This window comes from Canis lupus, chromosome 34, assembly GCF_011100685.1.
Source record: "Canis lupus familiaris isolate Mischka breed German Shepherd chromosome 34, alternate assembly UU_Cfam_GSD_1.0, whole genome shotgun sequence".
Lineage (NCBI taxonomy): Eukaryota > Metazoa > Chordata > Mammalia > Carnivora > Canidae > Canis > Canis lupus.
Window position 1 is genome coordinate 41,353,055 of NC_049255.1, and position 23,395 is coordinate 41,376,449.

The 23,395-nt window shown below is 45.6% G+C and overlaps 2 long non-coding RNA genes across 3 annotated transcripts in view; one reads left to right on the forward strand and one right to left on the reverse strand.

Moving 5' to 3' along the window:
- Positions 1-22,793, forward strand: part of LOC111093844 — a 194,095-nt gene extending 171,302 nt beyond the window's left edge. The window contains exon 6 of the long non-coding RNA XR_005384047.1: positions 21,735-22,793. This is a non-coding gene — a long non-coding RNA (uncharacterized LOC111093844). The remainder of the gene's footprint in view (positions 1-21,734) is intronic.
- Positions 1,556-11,491, reverse strand: LOC102157203. Of its 2 annotated transcripts, none has more exons than XR_005384044.1 (3): positions 11,425-11,491; positions 8,282-8,401; positions 1,556-6,066 (listed from the first exon to the last, which is right to left on the reverse strand). It is a non-coding gene; the product is annotated as an uncharacterized LOC102157203 (long non-coding RNA). The 2 variants fall into 2 exon arrangements; XR_005384045.1 differs by lacking the exon at positions 11,425-11,491 and adding an exon at positions 10,074-11,418.
- Positions 22,794-23,395: the final 602 nt, after the last annotated feature.

Sequence of the window (23,395 nt, forward strand, 5' to 3'; positions counted from 1 at the left end):
AACAACAACAACAAAAAAGAATGGAGTGATTTCCACGACCGAGGTCCAGCGACCTGGCCGTGACGGAGCTAAGAGACCCTGGTGTCTGCTGCCCGGCTGTGTTCTGCTCATCACCTGCTGTGAGCTCTGAGGGACTGCAGGGCGCGGGTCATCACCTTTAGGATACTTCCATCTGGCTGGCCGTTGCTGTCTACCTGCCCTACTTTGAGTCTCTAATGTACACACCCCCCTAGGATGACTGCAGCCACCTGAGTCCTGCACCATTGTGCCTCTCAACCTGATGCTCAAATACTGGATCTGGATCTTGTCCGTGTGGACCTTCTTATCTACCCCTGCCCCTCACCAGGTTTGCTGCTGCACCTGGGTCAGTTCCCCTAGTCCCTGCTCTGAGGAATTAGAGCGCTCTGCCTATTTTCCCTCTACCTCCTCCCATATTCCTAACTACCCATCATGACTCCTGCCCAAGGTAGCCTAAGTTCTGAAGGTTCTAAAGCGCTATTAGTGTGCTTGGTTTGCCCATTGATTTGTAGGTGACAGATATGTGTCAAATGGATTTGTCCCCAGGGGGAAAAAATAATTTGTTCTAGAAGCAAGGAAATAGGGAGCCTTGGGCAGGAATGGAGGTTTCAGTAGCCCGTGAACTTTCTAATCTTACTTTTAATGTATGAGCTTTTCTTACCTGTCACAGCCTTGCTGCCGTCAAAGGCCTTGTTATTGTGTGTCAGACCTTTAACAACTCAAGGTTAGCAGCAGGAGTAGAAGCAGAGTCAAGATAGAAGAATTAAGCATGGGCCCCCTGGATGTGAGAAAGTGGCAAGGTATGACATGTCATGGGCTATTGGAAAAGCCCCCATCTGAATGGGCGTAGACGTGGTCTGAGAAGCAGTGACTTGCACCTGTGCATGATGGGCCCCGAGAATGACACCAGGGCAGGGGGGCGACCTGTGGATTGTGGCATTGTTCTAACAGGAAGGGTCCCTGAGGTAGGCCTGGTGATTTAGATTCTTGGGAAGGATGCAAGCATATTTCTACAGGTTGTAAGTGATCTGGAAGTTTCAGGAGAAAGCTAAAGACAGTTGAATGTAGCCTAGTTTATTGGGGGGTGCTCTAGGCTGCATTTATTTAGTTGGCACTTAACGTGGCTAAATTTCTTGTACCACGTCAACAGATGGAAAGAAGAAACTTGAGCTATTGTCTTTAGTTTAGATTTCCTAAAAGTGAGGTCCAGGAATTAGCTGGGTCAATATTCCCTGGGTTGCTTGTAAAAATGCAGATCTTTGTGACCCACCTGAGACCTACTGAATGAGAATATAGTGGCATCTGTGAATCTGTCCTGGTCTTACATACTCTGAAAATTGAGGATGGATTTGGGGACCTTTTAATTTTGTTCCACCCAGGGCGGATTCTGAGAACCTGCATATAGATGGCACATAGAATGGGCCCTGTTCAGAATAAGAAGTCAGCGAAAAGGTTTGTTTGTTTTATTTATTTATTTATTTATTTATTTATTTATTTATTTATTTTTATTATTATTATTATTTTTTAGCGAAAAGGTTTTAAGACATTTTTGAGTATAGGGAAATTCTTTTGCTCTATGAATATACTTCTGGCCTTCAGGGATGAGAAGGGTCGCCCCTAAGTCTACTGAGGGGAGGACATGACCCGCAGGTACACAGGGTAGATGGTAGAAGGTCTACTGGGAATATCCTGGGAACCAAGGGAGCTCAGAAGGTCTTCAGGAATTGGAGAGACAACCAAACTGGTGTTCATTCTTTGGATTTCTATTGTTAGGGCTTGCGAGTGATGAACCTTGAAACAACTCGCCTAAGATTAACCCTCAGGATGGTTTGAGGGTTGAACAGAGCTTCCCCCACCAGAAATTATTGTCTATGAATTCCTTCACTGAGGAATTCAAATTCCTTAAAATTAGAGACTTTCAAGGAGAGTAGAGCTGTGTAGCTGGTATCCACAGTCCTGAAAACAGGGTTATGTGTCTATTAAATGCCCGACAGGCGTCTCATATGGCTGAGGAGTGATTATCTACATTTGCACGATGCAACTACGATAGGCACTAGCTATCAGGGGCAACTTCAACTTGAATCAATATTAAAAGTTCTGTTCATCAAGTCCCACTAGCACATTTCACGTGCTCAGGAGCCACACATAGCTGTCACATTGGATAGCTCCGATGTCGCAGGACATGCTCTTGGTCAGCACTAATCTAGAAGAAGTAGATTTGGTGGGGAGAGTGAGCAGGAATGTTTCTCTCTACTGACAGACGCTGGCCAGCACAGGGTGGGGAAGGTAGACCAGGAAAACAGAGGTAGCCTTAGTGTTGAAAAGATGAGATCTAATCCTGGGTGCACCAGGTTTGACCATTTTCAGCCCATAAAACCGAACCAACACTGTAGTGTATTTCCAGTTTACGTCTGGGCCAGTTCCCAGGGTGAATTCCTGATGCTGCCCTGATTCTGAGTCCAGTTTCCGTGTTTGGAGGGGTCGTGTGTCGGGGGGCCAGGGGGGAGGCTGGCGTGGTGGCCCACCAGGGAATGTACCTGTTAACTAACATGTGGCTTACTTGTGAAGTTGCTAGTTGGGAAGTGGGCTTGCCTATTTGGGTTAGAAGGGCTGAGTCCCTCTGGGGTCCCTGTAAATGCTAATCCCTCCGAAGAATGCAGCTTTGGGGAGGACCCGCAGGAAGCCAGGTGCCTGCCTCCCCCAAGGCACCCGGCAGAGAGTGCAGGTGTGGAGACCGAGCTGGGCTCCGCAGGCCAAAGCCACCAGTGTAAAGGAAGTCTCGGCGCCCCTGCGCGTGGGGAAAGAAGAGGGGAGGAAGTGCAAGAGGGTAAGCCACAGGTTTCTAGCAAAACTAACTCTGTTTTTGTTCAGAGTCTCCTTCCTCCCTCCCCCGGCCTCCGGTGTGGATCCGGAAAGGCGCCGGTAGGCAGCGGGCCGTGGCCCTGAACTCGCAAAGCCAGCCTTGCCCCATAACTAAGGCTTTCTCTTCTCGGGCCAGCTCGCCTGACTGCCGCGTTCCCTGTGGGTTCTTTCCCACGGGGCTCTGGGGTTCCCGAAGCTCAGTCCCGGGCAGATCCGCCCGCCTGGAGCCAGACACAGCTGATGTCAGGCGCAGGCCACGCAGCCGCGCCGCCCGCTCCGACGAGCCTCGTGGGCAGCCTGGCACGTGCCAGGCACGTTGGGGGATGATAGTTGATTCTCACCATAAACCCAGGGGAGACAAGCTGTCATCTCCACTGCACAAGGAGCTGAACTGGGGTTCCAGGACGTCACATGACTTCCCCGAGGTCCTCAACCCGCCTTGCTGGATAGAGGATTTGAACCGGTCACAGCTGATACCAACACCCACTTGTGTTTCCGCTGCTAAACTACATTGTTCATGAGGGCCTGAGAGCACTTGAAATTTGCGGCCGAGCTCTTTTCACCATAGGACTTAGTGCTTGGAGAAAGGAGAGATTGGACGTGACAAGATCTGGTGGCTAATGTTATATGTCAGTTGGATTGGGCCATGAGGTGGCCAGGTATTTGGTCAAACACTATTCTGGGTGTTTCTGCCAGGGTGTTTCCGGTGAGGCTGACATTTTAATCCAGTAGAACAGATTATTCTCCATCATGGGATGGGCCTCATGCAATCAGGGGAAGGCCTGAACAGAACAAGAGGACTGGCCTCCCTGAGCAAGACTGTCTTCACGCTTTATCTGCAGCATTGGCTGTCCTGGGTCGTCAGCCTACGGCCCACACTGCACATCTGGACCTGCCATCCTCCACGATCACGTGAGCCAATTCTTTGTAATAAATCTCCTTATGTAACAATACGTGCATCCTATTGGTTCTGTTTTTCTGGAGAATGCTAATAAACATGAGGTAAAAGGAGACTGAGACTCTTCCACATTGAACAAGATCCAGATCCTTGACAGGCACCCTTGCCGATTAGTTATTATAAGCACTTTCCAAAGCACTTAAAGTTAAAATTCTAGCTGTTTAGAAATTAAAAGGAATGAGAAGAAATGATTTCAAATGGGAGCCAGGCATGAATCTGTTTCGCCTAGGCATCTCTTTTCCTATATAGGATATTCAGGATTTCTTGAAGCTGACCTAGTTCTGTACAGATAAAATTCATAATGGTTGTGCAAGTCAAAGAACAGTCACTTGGTGTGTATAAAAATTCAGTAAAAATTGAGTAGACACGATAAACGTTCATTAGAAATTCAGCAGATAAGTGAGCAATTGGAGCAGATTTGGAGAAAACCATACAATTTACAGATGGGTCAGCACAGTATCAACTGTGGGCCAGGCCTCCGGTGGGAGCTGCGAGCAAAGCTCTCATAGGGACTCCTTTCTCAGCAGTTTGCCTCTGCTTGTGCTGGTGTCTAGGGTCGTTGTGGTGGGTCCTTGACATCTTTCTGTTTCTTTGTGGGTTGTCTGCAAGGTACACCACCGTCATCCACTGCTGGCCATTCTCCACGCCCCAGTGCTTAGGTGAGTCACTTGGAAAATGTTGGGAGAAAACCTATAGTTTATCCTCCCATAATATGCTTGACATGAGCTGGTGAAAACTATAGCACAGGAGCACGTCTGAACCACAAACTCAGGAGTTTGATGGGTTTACATGAGCTTTGTCATGTGGCTTGTAAGTTTTGGAAACCCAAATTCTAAGCATTCTGCATTAATGGGAGCCAATCAACTTGATAATTCAAAGGATTCCGAGCAATTTTTTAATGTCATTTTTTTTCTTCCTAGATCTTAAGGTTTTCAAATTGGTGCAGTAATTTAGCCACAAGTTTTACGGTTCGGTATGTGCATATTGGATGCTGTCCTTCTTGCTCTTTTTTTTCCCCTTTATTTCATGAAAGTGGTCATGCCAAGTCCCTGATTGTTGTCCTAGATGAGACTGTTACCCCGATATCATCTAGCCATTTGGATTCACAGCTTACACTGAGGCAGGTTACTCCAAGCAGTGGCCTAGTTAAATGATTTCCTTGAATCATTTCTAGGTTAACCAGTTTATAACCAGGGTTATAAATTTTTCATTCCACGAATGAAACCCATGCTTTGGGTTTACCAGATGACCAGCTAACCAATTTAGCTTTAGAAAACAACAACACAGGTGGGAGCTATTAAAGATTTTGAAGAGGAATTTAAAAAATAATAAAGTCTCACTTTAAATATATTATGAAGAGAAGATAAAATTGCAGATTTCCGTGTTTGGCCCAATATGTGTTTTTTTTTTCCCATGGAGATTTAGTTATGAATGGTCTTGAGGATCTGTGTTTGGGAAGCTCACACGGATTCTTACTAAACCAGAGTGCATTTTCGCATGCGATGGACTGGTGCACGCAGTTAGAATGCAGCCCTCGTATCACATCAGAAGAGTTTATGTAAAGATCTGGATTGTAGACATATCTGAGAGGTGTCTTTGGTGTGAACTTCTTCATCAAGCCTTGCATCCAAGCCCTGAGCAAGCCCTGTTGCTCCTGTCCTCCCACCTATCTCTATTTGCACTATAAACCCTCAGTCCAGTTCCGATCGTCTTTCCAGTTATGCAATAGACTCCTGACATGTGGCTTGGCTTCCACTACCCCTCATCAGTTGAGTCTCTGCAGGGTTCAGAAATACCGCTTGGATTAAACTCCCACCTCCCGTCCACAGCCCCAGCCTATGTGACCCCTTCTCCGCCCACCCCCTCCTTCCTCACTGCCCTCTGGCCTTCTTCACTCCACAGGCCTTTGGATGTGGCTCCCTCCACCATGATGCACCTCACCAAGCACACACACATTTGCTCTCTTTCTGACTAGTGGGTGAGCACCTTCTTAGCTTTTAGAGGTTAGCTTAGATGTCACTTCGTTGAAGTCTTCCGTGATTATTCAGTTTATTTCCTTGATAGCCCTCAGCACACTTTGTACTTAAGAAATTGTTTTATTCGCTTGTTTGTCTGTGCATGGATACTCTAAGTTCCTTGACTGTAGGACTATGTTGCCTTGTTTGGTGCCGTAGATTTGGTGCCTGGAACATAGAGGGTGCGGCTGGATTATTGGTGGAATGAAAAATCTATAACAGTGACAAGTGAGGAAGTAGTTAATTGTTTTTAATAAAGGACTCACCAGATGATCATGCTTTGGGTTTACCAGATGACCGTACTTTAACCGATGACCGTACTTTGGGCCATCACCACACTTTGTTCATATAAATATAATTCTTAGACAAAATTTTAAGAGTCTATCTGTGACAAAAGGTGAGGTGCACCTGAAATTTTGTGCTGAGTTGAACTTTGACTTTGTTTAAAATACTTATAGATATTTCCTGATTTGAAAAGGAAAAAAATACATCCGTATACATCTCCTGTCTATCAGACTGTATCTCCCAGGCTCCCTCTAACTTATTTACACAGACAAATGCCTTCTTTTATGTTATACGGGTACTTGTGAAAGTTTCTTGAGCACTGAAATTTTCTAAATCAAATTACATTTCCTGTTATTTATATTTTATAGATAATTCGTCTTAATTTCATTGATTTTGTTAGGTATGGCTTCTAATTACCATCCTCTATCCTACCTTAATCTACAGTATATATATTTATACTTAAATGCACCAGAGGAAATGCTACATAAAACAACTCAGAATTATTTTGTAAATAAAGTTATTAGACAAAGAGAACAACTTTCACCTCCTGCATCTGTTGATGGTGTATTTAGATATTCTTGGGTCTCCTAGAGTCAGATTATACTTAGCTCCTCTTTCTTTGTAGGATTTTGCAACACAGACAGAAAATATAGGTTGAGATGAAATAATAAAAAAATGATTTGGAGAGTTGTGTTCTCTATGACTTACAACAAACCACAACCTCCCTCCTCCCCCCCCCCCCCCACAAAAAAAGAAAAAAACCCACCCTAGCTCCTGTTTGTGTTTAAATCCTCAACTTAGAGATTTGTTTGAAGTCTAATTCCCAATCCAGTCTTAGGAGGCTCTGGCTTCTGTTGTGGGTGTTGAACTGGCACAGTTTCTGTGTGTATTACTTATGCCTTCCTTGGGGTCTGAACTAAAAGCCTCATGGATTTAGAGATGGATTAACGCTGGCATTTGGGGTATTACAGATGGAACACTGTGGAACCGTATTTCAAATAACTACAATGTGTGTATTTCATTTGTCTTCTGTAGTTCCTGAACGTGAAAGGGAAAAATATTTTGCTACTTCTGTTGAAACCAAATTAGAGAAGTTACGTGACCGTGATTTTAAAGGTTTGGGTTCACGCATTTATATTAGTAGATTTTTCGTAATCAACCAAATTAATTCTTTTGGCTACAATGTTTTAATGTGCCTTTTGCCCAAATCTCTCACTGCAAGGCAGACAGGGTATCAGCTAATTGTGTTTCTTCACAGGTTTGACTGAGCTTTTCAAATGAGCAGAGACCTACTTATTTTATTAGCCTAAGTATTCAAATCTGATTAATATTTGGACAGTGTTTAGTTAGCAGGAAGAAAAAGAGTTTTCAAAAATTAGTCCTGTCATATTTTAGGAAGCAGTTTTCAAATGTGAAGCACGGGGGCTTCTCAGCTGTCCTCACGGAGGGCCTGGAGAGCTCGCGCCGGGGAGGCGGCCGGGGAGCAGGTGCACGGCTGTGGCTGGGGGGGGGGCCGGCGGGCAGCACTAGGGGCCCCGCCTCCGTGACCCTCGGGGCGCGATGGAGAACCACGGCGATGCCACCAGCCTCAGAGACCCGTTCCCACGGAACGAGACACCTCGGGGACAGCCCCTGGCAGAGGGAGAGCGGGGGTAAAGGGAGGGATGAAGAGGGAAGCGAAAGGGTGAGAGCGGAGGGGAGGCCGCGTCTGCTTTACCCGGCGCAGTCCAGATCCTTCTCTCTCCTTCCCTGAGTCAAGCCGCCCTGGAACTCCTTTCCGACCCGGCTGCTCCGGCCCCTTTTTCCTCCCGGCCCCGCTTCCCATCAGGGTCCCGCTGTCTTTTCTAATATAAAAGCGGGGACGGGGCGGGGGGGTCTTGCCACCTGCCTGTTTCTCAGGCTTGCCGCCTCCCAAACCTGCATGGTGCCGGCCCTGGGCTGTGAGGACAAAGCGCTCCTCGGGGCTTCCCTGGTCAGGGCACCTGGGGAGCCCTGGGATGCCCTCCTCATTTTCCTGTCCTTGTTGTCGTCTTCATCTTCATCTTCATCTTCATCATCTTCTTCTTCTTTTCTTTTCTTTATTTTTTCTCTCTTTCTCTCTTTTTTTCTTTCTTTCTTAACCAGGACAATGTGGCCCACTTACCTCTACACAAGCTGTTGGCTGTTGAGTAATTCGGTGATGGAGAGGGCTTGGGGCAGAGCTGCCCAACAGAAAGATAATGGAACCGCAAACGTGGACCACATGTGTAATCTAAGTTGTCTGCTAACCACATGCAAATAAAAAGTAAAAAGGTGGGATTAATTTTAACAATATATTGTATTTAGCTCAGTATATCCAAGATATTTATCACTTCATTATGCAATCAATATTATAAATTATTAATGACATATTTTGGGGGCACATTTTGATTTGGAATAGCCACATCTCAAGTGCTCAGTGTGTCTAGTGGCTGCTATATGGTAGAGGGCAGGTTTAGACAGTTTCTCTTTTAAAGCTGTACAAGAATTTTAGGAATAGGTTAAACCATCTCTCCCCAATTCTCCATATGAAGAAAGTGGTGCATAGGCAGACAAAGTAAATTGACTAATATTATTGCCCAACTGGTTGGTGCCACAGTCAGAACTTGAACTCTGTTCCCTTGACTCCATTCATCGTTTATTTCCAATTAAACGTCTAACTTACAGATTCCATTTTAGAGGTAAAGATAGGGAGACAAACCTTAAGAGGCTCTTAGCTATAGGAATCAAAGTGAGGGTCGCTGGAGGGGAGTGGGTGGGGGACGGGGTACCTGGGTGATGGGCACTAAGGAGGGCACATGATGGGATGAAGGCTGGGTGTGATATGCAACTGATGCATCACTGACCTCTGCATCTGAAACTCATGATACACTATGTCAAATAATTGAATTTAAATAAGGTAAAAAAAAAAAAATATGCAGAAGCTCAGATGAGTGAAGTCACAGTACATCTCCCTGAGAGGAATGGAAAAATTCCTCCAAGAGTAAAATGACAAATTCCGGACAGGATTATGTGACAGGGTGAGTAAGACACCAGCTCATTAATACCATAAGGAACAATTCTTGCAAATTTTATTGACAAAAAAGTTGTATTTCAACTTGAAAGTGGTATTAATGGTTCTTGGAGTGCATAGCACCATGCCTGGCCTGTAGAATCTCTCCCAAACCTTTGCTCAATTTAAGCACTTAGTAAAAAGAGTAGAAAATTAAAACTAGACTAAATATTGGAAATCATTTAGTTAGGCTATGATGCTAAGGTGCCCAGTAACTCAACACATTTTAATACTTTCCCCGCCTTTTCATGTTTCAGATGAGAGAAGTGACTTGCCCAAGTAGTGCGGCTGCGAATTTATAGAATCCAGGTCTCTGTAGACTGCCTAGTGATTTTTTTAAATGATTTCATTTATTTATTCATGACAGATACAGAGAGAGAGAGAGAGAGGCAGAGACACAGGCAGAGGGAGAGGCAGGCTCCATGCCAGGAGCCCGACGCGGGACTCGATCCCAGGTCTCTAGGATCAGGCCCTGGGCCAAAGGCAGGCGCTAAACCGCTGCGCCACCCAGGGATCCCCCCTAGTGATTTTTTTAAAAACATGATTTCGGCTCCTCTGATCAGAGATGAACTTATACCTAAGCCATGTCTCATGGATGGAGGAAGCTTGGGACCTCAAGACATGACATTTAAGCTGGAAATTTGGGAAAGCACTTGTGGAGAGAGAGACCTCTCTGTTTCTTGAGGGTGCTACTAAAAAGCTAGGGGAATACAGTTATTTTGGTCTCGTCTAGTGCTCTGTATTTTTAGGATCTCCCGTGAAGAGCTCCCTTGAGGCGCATGCTGCACTTGGCATGCCAAGGAACCTCGGGCCGCCTGCTGCAAAAGCAGTTGACAGCATGACAAGACCTCGGGTGTGTGTGTACCTGTGAAAGCCCGGGTGCTTATTCAAGACACTCTTGCTTTCTGACTCGAGGTTGCCTCATTCTTTCTTGAGCCCGAACGGTTCTAGCACTGAACCTGGGCAGCTGTCAGGATGGAGCCATTTCTGTCCAAACGCGCTGCAGGCCTCAGCCTGCCAGGTGTCGAGCCCTGACGCTGGCTTCCAGGTACTGCAGGGTATGTTTGCAGGAGCGAGGGCCGGGCAGCAGCGTACGCACGGGGAAATGTGGAGACATCAGGATGCCGTGTGACTTGGTGTAGCACAGTGAGGCTGCGCTGAGAAGTGAGGTGGAAGGAAATATCCCCAGGATAAAAAAGAACAGGATGAAAAATCCTGGCTAAAAAACAGATATGGATTTTTTCCTTCCCGGACAGATGTTAAATAGGCTTCACTTGTTCAGTGGGGTCTGGTAATGAAAGCTGGCAGGATAGGAAGGTTGTTTCTGGTTCGACTGTCTCCCAGGGTCACAAAAGCCTTCTGTTACGCCGCGTTCCCGCCAGGAGCTGCCCAAGTCGGGCAGTCGGTCTAGCGAGTACCCTTCCCTTTGCAGGTTACTTGGGACGCAAAACCTACCAGTCAGCAGAGCGTGTATTGGACGTCAGGTGATGTTTACCTAGTTCTGAAGACATAGCCCCAAACTGTGATTCCTAAGTGACGGATTCAACACTGTTTCATTAGAAATTCGAAGCAAGAGGAAGGAAGCCGTACGTCCCTCCTCTCACCCTTTCTCTCTTGGCGTGTGCGTGTGCACGCGTGCACGTGTGGGCAGCCGTGTCTGTATAACACTGTGCGGTGAGCTGAGCATCACAGACTGGAAATACTGGTGGGCTCCTGCCGAGCGCGGCTCCTGTGCTACCTCGCCCCCTCGTCGGGCAGAGCGTGTTCTTATTTGCAGACTTCCACCAACTATCCCGTTAGCTGTTGGAGGGCAGCAGCATCACAAAGCAAACGCCGGAGATGTAATTAAATCTTGGTGAAGACGAGATTACAGAAGTGTGATTCTAGAACTAATCCATTGGTAATCGCCGTGTGTCCCCAGTAACAGACTTTACTCTGGATGGTTCCTTGAAAGAGATTATAAACTTCTCGTGCTCATAGAATAACCAGAACAACCTCTCTGGCGGGGGGTCGGGGTGGGGGTTGGTGCTACTTCAACCTTAAACTAACGTATTCTGTACAACCAATGACAAAAGTGGAAAAAGCAAGAACCTTGGGATTCATCTGATTGGGTTAGGATCCCAACTTCACCACCTACGACATGTGGACTCAAGCAATTTACTAATCTCGCCAAGCCCCAGGTTCCCCATGTGTATAACGGGAACAATCGCACCTACGTCTTAGGATCCTTGTAGAGACAAGTGAGTCTTGCATGATGTTTGGCTCCTTAATTGGTGATGTATTAATGGTTACTATGGTAACGATGAAGACAAAATTCCAGCATTGGTTCTGGTAAACTATTACCGCCTTTTGTCTGTTTGTTGAGCCTTGGTGACATTACACCAGAGCAAGGATGCTATATGGCCAAACCTAAGTGGTCAGCACAGAAGACAAAAATACCTCTTTCTACCCACATTTATCTTTGAACAAAACCATAAAAGCGAGTTCCATTCTCCTCTCTTTTGATAAAAGCAAAATGTATTCACTCTAAGTGGCTATTAGAGAGCCAAACTCCGTACAGCCCATTCCATATAATAGGTACTCAAAACTCATTCACTCTGTAATGGCTTAATATTTTCTGTCCAGTGACTAGTGGTGGTGTAGGCTCCTAATAAAACATTACATCAACTCTTGAACCTCTGAATCTTCCAAGCAGATGTTTTCCTAACATTCTGTAAATACTCCAATCATCTCAAACTGCTGGGATTTCACCTTTGTACCATTTTTAGAAATTTGCCCATTGAGTAATGGGCCTGTCTAATCTGTTTGACGTTTATTGGTGCTCCAAGGGTAGCAAGGTTGGGAGATGTAGCAGAACACAGTCTAAATAAATCAGCGGAAGAAAGCAAACCAAATCACAGGGGGAGATTACAGTGTCCAAATCATTTATACACTGGTGATTACCATTTCACCTGGGTCCAAGTGATGTCACACGAGAGTCTCCAAAGCCCTAGGAATCATTCATCAATCCGCCAAACCTGCTCATCCATGGTTCCACACTGAAACCGACCGGTGTGCTGGAGACTCACAATAGTCTAGGGCGGGAAGAGTAATTAGTGAGGAGGAGGAACATGGGGAGAAGAAAAGGGACTGGGTTTGAGGGTTTCTGGCACCACATCCAGTATTAGTTAGGTGTGTGAATTTAAGGGAGTCACTTTGTATCTCGGGGCCTCAGTCTCCTTCACAAGGAAACGTAGGCATATCTGTGTGTTCCTGTGTTTTTGCAAGTGTGCACGTAGGGGAAATTGGCTGTGATTTTCATAGTTTTAAAAGGATCCAAAAAAATAAATAACTAAATAAATAAATAAAAGGATCCAGAACCTCTATTTCGAATGATGTGTAAGTCAAAACTCAACATAGAAAACTGATAAAAGCAGTATTAAATGTTTGGGGAAAGGGACCAGAGCAGACTGGGCTTCTCACATCTCATGGCAGCTCTAAATAGACTTGCATAGATACCTAGAGTTCTCTGGACTGTAGGATTAAATAACCTGTAAGGTCTTACCAACTCCAATTTTATTTAGGTCTGTGGGAAACTTACCCCCACGGATAAAATGTTGGACTTATGCAAATAACTTATCAATTTTTAAATGTATTAATTTGCAAATTATGCAAATGTATCAAATAATTATTAAAATAACTTAGCTTCAAGTTATTGAAGCTATAGCTCAAGTTATTAGCTTCAAGGCTCAAGAATCAGTGGTTTAAGGTATTTTTTTTTTTTTTTTACTAATCTACAGTCTGAATTAACATAAATACCTCTTGTGTTTTACGTCTACCACCTTTATCATCACTGTGACAAATGGCCAAATTGCATTCTCCGCTGTAAGCTCCCTGGAGAGTCTGCTTCCAGCTGGAATGGGGAAAGTCCCAAGAAAGTGTTTCTCTATCCTAACAATGAAAAAAGTCAGATCGCCTACAAAATCATAGATGTGTTTCTAACCCATTAGGGACTTGAGGGATTCAAAGAAGCCTAACTGAACCAAATTCCAGAAAATTCAGGTACTTCCTAGGGGAGCTAGAGAGAGACCCAGAGATGCCGTCATTGTGGTGGAAGAGCTGGAGCTGGAGAGAATCTGACACGGACTGGAGAAAGGGAAAGCTAGGCAAACCTCCAATGAAACTCTAACAGCTGAGTCTAAGGTGGCACCATGGCTTGGGCTCCTGGGGACTCCACGCGTGGAGCAAGCCTGTATCCATCCATCGGCTCTCTCCCAGGAGGCGTCCCCAAGTAAACGGCCTAGGCGATAAAGACTAGAGGCAGAGCAGGAGGGCTGAGAGGGGTAACTCAGCAGGGGTTCCTCACCAACCCTCAACTAGACGGCGGCTGAACGTTGGGGGTAAGCTCGCCCGCAGGGAAGAGGGCGAGCTCCCAGGCCCAGAAAGCCGGGGCTGGGGTTTAAATTCCCCAGCAATTTAACACTAGAGACTCCTAGAGTTCTCCAGGGTCTCACAGGTTCTCAGATTTCAAACCCAGATGAGAAGAAAGTCCCCATTCTGCCCAGGAAACTTATAAAGCCAATGGTGACCTGACTCTAATTGTGCAAAAGACCTTATCAGCCGGGGGGCAGATTGAATGAGGCACACGGTACTAGTAGCCTGACAGAGATATCCCTTCTGGGGTGAGGGTGTCGTGCAGATATTATATCTTTAAAAATCTTTTTAATTGAAGTGTGGCTGATACACAGTGTTACATTGGTTTTGGGCCTACGAAGTACTGATTTGAAGGCCTGTAGGCCCCCCACAAATGCAGCTACCATCTGTCCCCACACTTTTTGGGGATCGTATTTGCCCTGTTGCACCTCTTATCACTGTGACTTACTCATAACGGGAAGCCTGCGCCTCTTGTTCTTCACCTGTTTTGCCCACAACCCCCGATCCTCTTCCCTCTGGCGACCATCAGTTTGTTCTCTATACTTAAAGTTCTGTTTCCTTGTTCATTTGTTCGGTTTAGATTCCAAATGTAAGTGAAATCATAGGATACTTGTCTTTGTTTGTTTGGCTTATCTCACTTAGCATAATGTTGTCCATGTTGTCACAAGGGGCAAGATCTCATTCCTTTTTTCTGGGTGAGTAATATTCCACTGCGTGTGTGTATATCCACTCTAGCTTCCTTATCCACTCATCCATCAGTGGACACTTGGGCTGCTTCCATATCTTGGCTGTTGTAAGTAATGCTGCAATACACATAGCAGTGTGTGGATCTTTTTAAATTAGTGTTTTCATTTTCTTTCTTAGTAGAATTACTGGAGGGCATGGTATTTTTTGAGGACTCTCCACACTGTCTTCCACAGTGGCTGCACTAGTATGTGTTCTGACTAACCATGTAAGAGGGTTCTCCTTTCTCCACATCCTTGCTACCACCTGCTATTTCTCCTGTGTGTGTATTTTAATTTTAGACATTCTGACAGGTGTAAGGTGATAGCTTATGTGGTTTTTCTTTTTTTTTTTAAGATTTTATTTATTTATTCATGAGAGACACAGAGTGAGAGAGAGGCAGAGACATAGGCAGAGGGAGAAGCAGGCTCCATGCAGGGATCCCGATGTGGGACTCGATCCTAGGTCTACAGGATCACAACCTGGGCCGAAGGTGGCACAAAACCACTGAGCCACCCAGGCTACCCAGCTTATGTGTTTTTTATTTACATTTCCCTGAGGCTTAGTGATAAGTGTCAGTTTGCCATATGTATGTCTTCTTTGGAAAAAATGTCTATTCCAGTCCTCCGTTTTTTTCTTTTTTAAGGTTTTATTTATTTATTCATGAAAGAGAGAGAGAGGCAGAGACACAGGCAGAGGGAGAAGCAGACTCCATGCAGGGAGCCCGATGTGGGACTTGATCCCAGGACTCCAGGATCATGCCCTGGGCTGCAAGTGGGGTTAAACCCCTGAGCCACCCAGGTTGCCCTAGTCCTCCGTTTTTAATTGGATTATTTGTGAGGGATTTTTTTTTTGGCATTGAGTTATATAAGTTAATTTATTATTTCTAATAGTTTGGGGTAGAGTCATTAGGGTTTTCTACATATGACGTCATGTCATCTGCAAATATTATTTACTTTAGTCTCCACTATTCTTTTCTTTGTTCCTTTTTTAAAAATTCAGAATCAATGAGCCAACATATAGTACATTTAGTTTCAGAGGTAGTGTTCAGTAATTCATCAGTTGCACACAACACCCAGTGCTCATCACCTCATATGCCCTCTTTAATGCCCATCACCCAGTTACCCCATCTTTCCACCCAACTCCCCTCTAGCAACCCTCAGTTTGTTTTCTATAGTGAAGAGTCTTTCATGGGGGGAAGGGAGGGAAGGCTGAATGGTCGTAATCAGAGAGGGAGACAATCCACTCTTCTTTTACATATAATGTCCAGCATTCAATAAAAAATTACAAGATGTGTGAAGAAACTGGAAAATGTTAACCATAACCAGCAGAAAAAAAGATAGTAGATCAATACATGTCCCAGTTATTAAAATTCTCAAGAGGGACACCTGGGTGGCTCAGTGTTTGAGCATCTGCCTTTGGCTCAGGTTGTGATCCTGAGGTCCTGGGATCAAGTTCCACATCGGGTTCCCCGCAGCGAGCCTGCTTCTCCCTCTGCCTGTGTCTCTGCCCCTCTCTCTGTGTCTCTCATGAATAAATAAAGTTTTTTTAAAAAATAAAATTCTCAAGAAAAGGAACTTAAAATAGCCATATAGGAGCAAAAATAATTTTTTCAACAGATAGTGCTGGAATATCTGGATGTCCAGGTGCAAAAAAAGTGAATAAATAAAAATAAAGACAGATCTTACACCCTTCACAAAAATTAAGTCAAATGAATCATAGATCTAAATATAAAATGCAAAACTGTAATACTCCTTAAAGATAAGATAGGAGTAAACCTAGATTACCTTGGGTATGGTGATGCTTTTTTAGATACAACACCAAAAACATGATCCATGAATGAAAAAACTGATAAATTGGATTTTATTGAGATCAAAAACTTCTGATTTGCAAATGACAAGGTCAAGAGAATAAGACGAGTCATAGACTGGGAGAAGATATTTGCAAAAGACACATCCAATGGAGAACTGATATCTAAAATACACAAATCCTAAAAGTTAACAAAAAAAGGAAATAACCCAATTAACAAATGGATCAAAGACATTATTAGATATCTACCCAAAGAAAATATACAGATGGCAAATAAACGTATGAAAAGATGCTCCACACCATATGTCATCAGAGAAATGCAAATTAAAACATTGACCTACCACTTCCTACCCATTAGAATGGCCTGAATCATGAACACCGACACCACCAAATGCTGGTGAGGATGTGGAGCGACAGGCGCTGTCATTCATTGCTGGTGAGAATGTAGGAGAATGAAAGGGTTCAACCCCTTTGAAAGACACTCTGATGGTCTCTTATAAAGCTGACGTGCACTTACCATGCAATCCAGCCACCACGTTTCTTGGTATTTACTCAGAGGAAGTGAAAACTTATGTCTACACAAAAGCCTACTTGCGGCAGTTTTATCCTTCATTGCCAAAACCGGAAGTAACCGAGATGTCCTCCAGCAGGTGAATGGATAAATAAGCTGTGATACGTCCAGACAATGGAATATTGCTTAGTACTAAAAGGAAATGAGTTATTAAGCCATAAAAAGACACGGATGAGTCTTCACTGCATATTACTAAGTGAAAGAAGCCAATTTGAAAAGTCTATTGTGGGACACCCCAGTGGCTCAGGGGTTGAGCATCTGCCTTCAGCTCAGGCTGTGACCCCGGGTCCCGGGATCGAGTCCCACATTGGGCTCCCCACAGGGAGCCTGCTTCACCCTCTGCCTGTGTCTCTGTCTCTCTCTCTGTGCCTCTCACGAATAAATAAATAAAATATTTTTTAAAAACCCACTCAGTTCATTGTATATAAAAAAAGAAGAGTCTATTGCATGATTTCAAACATAGGACATTCTGCAAAATGTAAAACTATGAAAATAGTAAAAAGATCAGTGATTATCAGGCATTGGTGGTAAGAGGGATGAGTAGGAAGAGACAGAGGCTTTCTAGCACAGTGAAAATACTCTGCATGGTCCTTAATGATTGATATATGCTCTTACGCATTAGTTCCATCCCGTAAAATGCATACCAAGAATGAACTTTGGGTGATTATCAGGTGTCAGTATAGTTCCATGAATTGTAACAAGTGTACCACTCGGGGAGGGGGGGGGTGTTGTTAACAGGGCAGGCTAAGCATGGGTGGGGGCCCAGGGGTATATTGGAAATCTCTATGTCTTTTTCTTGATTTTCCCGTGAACCTGAAATTGCTCTAAAAAACCGTCTTTAAAAAATAACCATGTAAATATATTAAAGTCTTAATGGAAAAGGTTGACGAGAAACATGAATATATACGAGGAATGTTAGCCTATGGATGGAAATGTTAGAAATGAAGACAATTTTGAATGAAGAATTTATTTGATGGGCTTAACACCATCATGCTGTGTTCCCTTTTTTAGAGTAGTCTCTCTAGAGATCACATGTTTGTGTGTTATCACGATCTACCTTCGGACCATAGTAAACCACTTCACAAACAATGACAGCAGAATTACACTTATGCCCCCCCCCCCCCACTCTCCTTCGTGTTTATGTTGTCCTATACGTCAGTGGTCAACATTTCAATTTGGGTCTTTCATGTCTTTGTCCGGCATGTTCCATCTTTCCTCAGGCACCAGCCCGTGGCATGCAACCATAATAATGTCCTCGTCTATTAATTTTATCATGTGTCATCTCTGGGTCAGTTTTAATTGGTATTTCCCCCCTACTTAATGGATTATATTTTCCTTCTTTGCTTGCTTGCTGAGTAACTTTTTTTTAAAAGAGAGAGCAAGAGAACATGAGAGTGCACGTGCATGTGTGCACGTGAGCATGAGTGGGGGTAGGGGCGAGGGGAGACAGAGAGAGAGAGAGAATATCTTAAGCACGGTCCACACCGGGTGCAAAGCCTGATGTGGGGCTTGATCTCAGGATCCTGACCTCATGACCTGAGCTGAAACCAAGAGTCAGACACTTAACCAACTGAGCCACCCAGGCGCCTCCGCTTGCCAAGTAACGTTTGATGGGATGCCAGACATTGTGAATTTTACCTTGTTGTGCTCCTGAAGATATTTTTGAGCTTTCTTCTGGAACGTAGTTAAGTAACTCATTAAGAAATCCCTTCCCTTTAGATCTTGCTTTTAAAAAGAAGTTTTATTAGGTAGGACCAGAGCAGCGTTTAGTCCGTCCGGGGTTCGTTTTTTCCCCACTGCTGACACAGGCCCTTCTTAGTACTTTAACTAGGTGTCCACCAGCAAACGTTTTCTGCAAAGGGCCAGATGGTAAATATTTTAGACTTTGTGGGCTATCTAGTTTCAGTCCCAACTACTCAATTTTGTCCCTGTAGCACGAAAGCGACCCTAGCAAGTACAGAAGGAAATGGGCGCGGCTGTATGTCAATAAAATGTCATTCACAGCCTTGTGGTCAGTGTGGGGCTGCCTTGGCTGGCACCATAGCTGGCCTTCCCCTGCTCTAGTCCATCAACCATGATTTATGAGGTTTTGTCTTCTGTCTTGTGGGAAACAGACCCTGTCCTGGGCTCTGCTCCCTGGAATACTCTTGAGCAGCTTCCTCACTGTCATTTGCTCGTCGGGACTTAGTCGAATATTCGAGGGGGGTCTCCAGCAAATCTTGAAGTTTTCCTCCCCCCCCCCCCCCAGGATTCTACTCTATGGCCTACTGATGCTCTGACTCCCCTGCTCTCCCTCCTCCATGTCCTCTGCCCTGCTCACCCTGGGTTCCCCTCCTCGCACCGTGGTCTGGAGTCTTTCTCTCGGGAGTGAGCTGGGGCACCTGCAGTTCTCACCTCCTTTGCTTCCTCAGGGATCTCTAACCTTCTTTGCTTGATGTCTAATATTTTAGGAGCTGGTTCTTCCAGCATTTTATGTGGGAGGACAAATCTAGTCTACTTCTAGGTGAAAGGATAAATCTGGCATTTATCTTTGCCAAAATACATAGTATTAATAGATCGTGTCTGTGACACATGAAGCTACATCTCCATGTTCTTTTCCCCTAGAACGTGCAAATATAACTCGTAAGCAAAAATAGTCAACATCGAGCAAACAACAGATGACTTTAGCCATCTGTGAAAATAACCTCATCTTAGAGAATGGTTGGGAACTGAGCTATTGAAGAAGGCTTGGGAAGTAGCCAGGTCCAGTCAAGGTCACTGTAGTAAATCCTCAGAAATTAATGGTAACTGAAGAAGCCAAAAATGATCAACTCGTCTATCTGAAGAATGTATTCATCATATTTATTTACGATTACCTGCAATATTTGCATTAGGCCCTAAATTTATGATCCCCTCGATGGCAAAGACATGCGACCCTTTTTTCCTCTCTGTTTTAATCTAGCATCTAGTGTGGGGCATAAGAATGTTTTAAAAGCTTATCAGGTAAATTTTTTAATGACTTATTTATTTATTTGAGAGAAAGAGAGAGGGGAGAAAGAGCACACCAGCAAGGGGAGGGACAGAGGGAGAAGGAGAGAATCCCAAGCAGACTCCCCGCTGACCGTGGAGCCCGACACGGGTAGGACTCAGTCTCAGCACCCTGAAATCATGACCTGGGCTGAAGTCAGGAGCCGGACCCTCAACTGATTGAGCCACCAGGTGTCCCTCAGGTAATTCTAATATGCAGTCGGGTGATTTTAATCTGCCTGCGTGCTGGCTAGCACTAATTGAAGCAATACGTCATATGAGACACCCCCCTTCAAACCGCAGCAATCCAAAAAAAAAAAAAATCTTTTCCGTATTTAATGGAGGTTCTGAGTGCTGAGCATTAAACAAGTGCCCAATACGTGCACAGTAAATAGAGGGTTTAGACGCCGACCTCAAAATGCTTACCATCTACTTGGGGAAGCAAAACAAACACAAGTGAAACAGTTAAGCAAAAGCCACAGAAGCTGTGGTGGGTGATTAGCTCCAGACTGCAGTGGACTAACTATATTTTCCCTAAAACGTCAGTAAAGCAGAAAAGTGGTGCAGGTTAGAACAGTCAAGGCAGGCTGTCTCGGAAGAACTGGGATTTCACCTCAAATAAAATATTCTGAAAGTACAAAGAAAATATTCGTACTTGCTGGAGCCATTTCTTTTATTCCTCATTTTAAGATGGATCAATGAAAAACTCGAGAACTACTTTACACAGCATACTCAAAGTTAATGATTTCCTAAAACGTGTTTTAATAGCCAATTTATTAGTCTCTTCCATGTCTCGCAGTTCTGTTCTCGGCCATTAAAAATTTTTTTCTGCTAAGAAAGCGTATGTGATGCCATTATTATTATTACTTCATTAGAGATGAAAAGGGAGAGCTGTCGACATCTAAAACTATTTTTTCACGTTTTATTTTTTGCAAACCCAAGAAACTTTTGCCATAAACCCACCTCCTTATTTTCAATACGTGCCTTTATGTTGGGGAAATATCTAGCCATTTTGCCTAAATAGCGCTTTGTGAAAACCACCTTTGAGGCGCGTCTAGCTTTTCAATAAGCTTTTAGGACTGTTCGTCTGTCTGTCTGCCTGCCTGTCAGAAAACCAGGAGGTCATTCTGCTAGAGGCAGGAGAAGTTAGAGACCCAGCAGGGCTCTAGGGCACAGAGATGTGTGCACAACCTCCCTCCCTCCACCATTTCCACTTCCCTCCTGGCCTGCCCACCGTGGGGCTTGCACGCTCGTCGGGGGGCCCTTGCCTTCTCGGCAGCGGTACATGGGGGCCTTTTTAAAATAGAAGCAGTGGCGCGGCACATCCTGTTCAAGGAACGGCGGCGTCCGTCCTTAGCGCCTGATGCCCCGAGCAGCTGTCTGAGGCACTTGCCCCCAGATTCCCTTTGGAGAGAAGTAAACAAATGTGGCCATCCAATGCAGTACATTTGGAGCTGACCTCTGAGGCCATCTATTTTAAGCAGATTGTAATTTTGCAAAATGCATGGCCCCACTCCAAATGTTTATTTAGTGTTGAATGGTCTCCAACTGGCTGGTTGGCCTTTTTTTTTTTTTTTTTTTTTGATGGTGTTGAAAGCATTAAGGAAGATCCCAGTAATAGATGTTGGACGTGCACTCGTCTTGGTGTCCAGTGATTCATCTTGCGGGGCGCCACAACGAAAATCCCCTTTAGGGAGAGACAGGCAGATAAGCCCGGCTCTACGGCAGCTGGCTTTGTGGCAGCGACCGTTATTTCTACCCTTCACGCCCCGACACGAACCTCCTTTGGAGAAGAGCCTCCCTTGGAAGTCCCGCCCACGCAGCCCCTTTCGTAGAACACACTCCCCGCGCAAAGCACTGGGCTCGCCTCTGGTCCTCACAGTGAGCACGGAGGCAGGTATTGTTTCCCCGACTTTATTTTTGTTTTTTTAAATTTTTATTTATTTATTTATTTATTTATTTATTTATTTATTTATTTATTTATTTTTGTTTCCCCAACTTCAGAAATGAGAAGACTGCAGTTCTGATTGCGACTGACGTGAAGATCCACGCCGAGGTCATCCTCAGTCTTCATTCAGAAGTCACCCTCCTGTCATTTTACCCCATGAAAGATTTCATGTCAACGGGGTCCCCCCCCCCACCCACACCCCCGGTGTGGCCATGCCGGAGCAGCTCCTTTTCCTCCTTCCTATCCCTGAGACGAATTTTGGCTCCAGGATGTGACAAAATGAACGCGTGGGGATGAATCTTCTGTTCTTTCGTAAGTGGTAGCGATGTATCGTCCGTGTGCAAAAGAGCCCTTCGGGGGATCATACACAGGACCATATTCCCCTGCACGTATTTAGAGAATGAAAAACAAAATAATACAAAAACAACAACAACAACAAAAAACAACCCTTGCATGTCATTGAGCCTCAGCTCACTTGCCTTTGGGCTCCAAATGTCCACTTGCTCCTTGAAGGCACAGCTTTGGGTAGAACCTTGGGTTAAAAACAGCCGTGGGGTGGTTTAAGGGAGCAGTTGGCTCGGAGATTGGCCTGGTCTGGAGAAGGGGCGTGGACAGCCGCGGGTCCTCCTGCAGTCTGGGGGGCTCTTTCGCTCCATCCCTGACACCTAGGCTCCCCCCAGGGGCCAAGCATCACAAGGGAGGACGTCAATTGTTTCCGCGCTGCCAAGTCCTCCTCTCTGTGACCGGCTCGAAGGGGGCGCAGGGCCCGGGCTGTGCCTCGGGCAGACCTCGTTCCCGAGCTCCACCTCCACAAGCTTGCCAGGCAGAGGTCTGGGTGCTAAGGGACGCCCGGTCTAGGCCGCTCCGTTGCCACCCTGTGAGCTGTGAGCGCACCCGAGACCCTCACAGTGAAGGGAGCTGCTGGGAAGGCCGCAGCCAAGGGCAGGAAGCTCGCAAAGCTCTTCCCCGTCCCAGGACTGGGGGGCGAAGTCCTGCGAGACGCGTGGGGCACCAGGCGGAGGGGAGACGGCGAGGCGTGAGGCCGGAAATTGGATGTCACAGCTCTCTGCGCAAGCAAGTAACTTTTCTTCTTTTATTTAAATTTATTTTTTTAAATATTTTATTTATTTATTCATGAGAGAGAGAGAGAGAGAGGTAGAGACACAGGCAGAGGGAGAAGCAGGCTCCATGCAGGGAGCCCGACGCGGGATTCGATCCTGGGACCCCGGGGTCACGCCCTGAGCGGAAGGCAGGTGCTAAACCGCTGGGCCCCCCGGGAATCCCTTTCTTTTTTTTTTTTTAAACCATGTTTATTGATGGATTTTTAAAATTCCAGGACAGTCACCACCCGGTTATGCTCACGTCGGGTGTCTGCGGAGCGAGAGGACGTTGCCCGGGCTGGGCAGGACGAGGCCCTCCTGGGCCCCCGTGGGCTCCGCCCGCGCCCTGCCCGCCCCCTCCGGCGACCGTCCTCGATCGCTAAGCGTCTGTCTCTTGGCTTGTCTCAATTTTTCCTTGTTTCGTTTCTTAAATTTCACGTATACATGAAATCGCGTGGCACTTGCCTCTTGTGGCCGGACCCAGTTCCTCGGCCTTACACTGTCTCGAGGCAGCCCTGCTGCAGCCGGGGCCGGAGTCGACCCCCCGGGGCGGGCACACTGGGCTGCTCCCTGTCCGCCCGCCTGCCGATGGCCCCGAGCCTCGCACGTCTGGCTGC